At 49.2% G+C, this 2,158-nt stretch overlaps 1 non-coding gene across 1 annotated transcript; it reads left to right on the top strand.

The window, feature by feature from the left end:
- LOC131918118 (small nucleolar RNA SNORA70) lies at window positions 1–133 on the top strand. The gene has a single exon (XR_009380862.1). It is a non-coding gene; the product is annotated as a small nucleolar RNA SNORA70 (small nucleolar RNA).
- Window positions 134–2,158: the final 2,025 nt, after the last annotated feature.

Raw genomic sequence — 2,158 nt, 5'->3', positions numbered from 1 at the left:
CTGCAACCAACTAACCTGACCAGGTTTCTTTCCTGTTAGGGACCTGATGTGCAACGGGAAAATAGCAGCCTTCGTGGGAGCACATGCAGCCCATTGGTTTATTTGGGTTTCCCAAGGGACCTTGGAAACCGTTTTCTGGTGGATATTGATGTCTGATCTCAATGATGTACCCAACCTAGGCTCCAGACATTTATGTAGGTGCCTTTGGGAAGCCCCAGGGCAGAGTGGCTAGGCTTCACATCAGCCAGCTTATCTTGTCCATTTGCACCAAGCTGTGGAATAAGGAACACGTGATAAAGACGCTGCATAGAGCCAAGTTCAAGTTCCCTGGCTGCCAAGGTTCTCATCTCTAAGAAGTAGGGCTTCATCAAGTTTAATGTGGATGAGTACGAAAACATGGTATCTGAAAATGGGCTCGTCTCTGATAGTTGTGGGGTCAAATATATCCCCAACCAGTTCCTGCACTCCTGAAGGCTTCAACTATGCTAAGTTTACACCCCACCAAATCATGTTCAATAATAATCTCAGATCGGGGGAAGGGGGGGAAGAGCAAGCAACCTTCAATTTCGAACAAGCCTCTGCCTTGCCTGGGAGTCTGGAAGTCGTTTACAGCCCTGAAGGATGTGCATCCAACCCTTGCAGTCTTCTGCGCTCTGTGGTGTCAGGTACCACAGCAGAGCCTGAATGCAGCTCACTTCTCGTCAGCGAGGGCTGTGACATTGACAAGCTCTCCCAGGTGACAACATTCCCAAGATCTGTATTTCTACAGGGCACATGCAGCTCTTGGATGGAAATAGTAGAAAGGAACTTGAGATGTTGGCAGAAGATGGAAGGGAGTGGAGGGGAAGAGATGGGCAGGGAAGGGGACATCATCGTGGGTGGTATAGACAGCTGAGCAGCCAGCCTTGGGAGAGATCTGAGCAAGCAGCAGGAGCCCGTGAGCTGACACAACTCTAAACAGCTCGGCTTCCCTTCCAGATTCCTGGAAGCCCAAGATGAGCTGAGCTGTGATGGGAGTACAAGGCCAAAGCATGGGAAGAGGAAGCCTGGACCCACCTGGAGTTGCTCAGCGTGGTCCCTCTGGAAGATAGGATGCTATGTGGGTAGAGTGCCTCATGGTGGCAGTGGCATGTGCCAAGAGGCATGGGCTAGATGCCAGGAAGTCATCATTACAAGGCTCAGCAAGGAAGGCAGGGCCCATTGGGGGAAGGGCCAGGTACCTACCCCTCAAGTAACTAACTTGGGTTCTGACATGTGTGATCTTCGTGGAGTCTCCAGCTGATGAAGATGTCCCTAGTAGAGTCTCCTGGTGTCACCCTTGTCACTTTTGTCAGCCCCAGAATTTTGTGGCTTTGGGTCTTCCCTGTGAGGGTCCTGGGCAGGCCTAAGTTCTCTCTACTGAGTTCAGGGTCTTTGTCTACTTGGTCCTTGCTCAGAGCCAAAGACATGATGAGTAGGTTTTAAGAAAGGAAACAGAGAAGAGCATGGCAAGGGAGAGAGGCAAAGGAAGGCACCATGGTAGCCTGAAGAAGCTGCACCTCTCAAGTGCTCCTCCCTCAGAGAGGCCAAGGTGGCTCCCTTGTCTGTCTGGGCTAGCCCTGTGAACAGCTGTGGTCAAACGAAAGGGCAGACAAGAGGACTGACTTCTTATTCTGTGAGCCCATTGCATGCTTGAATACTCCATCTTCAGTCCCACCCCTAAGAAGCCCATGGTTAATAAAAAGCTGACAGGCCAGTAGCCAGACAGGAAGTTTGGCAGGAAATCCAAACAGAATAATAGGAAGAAAGAGGGCAGAGTTAGGGGAGTCACTGGCAGATGCAGAGAGAGCAAGATGGACATGCCACACTGAGAAAAGATACCAAGCCATGTGGCAAAGCATAGATAAGAAATCTGGGCTAATTTAAAATGTAAGAGTTAGGGAGTAACAAGTCTGAGCTATTGGCTGAGCATTTATAAGTAATATTAAACTTCTATGTCAGTTATTTGGGACTGGTGGCCAGGATTGGGAAAGAAACATCCGCCTACATAAGGTGCCCAAATGTTTGGCAAGAATTTCCACATAAAACCTAAGAAATTAAAAAAAAAGGGTTCTAAACACACAGAAATGAGACAAATGCAGCTTCCTAGTCTCATGCCAGCTGCAGTGCAGATGCTCAT

This window comes from Peromyscus eremicus, chromosome 8a (genome assembly GCF_949786415.1).
Source record: "Peromyscus eremicus chromosome 8a, PerEre_H2_v1, whole genome shotgun sequence".
Lineage (NCBI taxonomy): Eukaryota > Metazoa > Chordata > Mammalia > Rodentia > Cricetidae > Peromyscus > Peromyscus eremicus.
The sequence above is the reverse complement of the archived record's forward strand: the minus strand, read 5'-3'. Positions and strand labels throughout refer to the sequence as shown.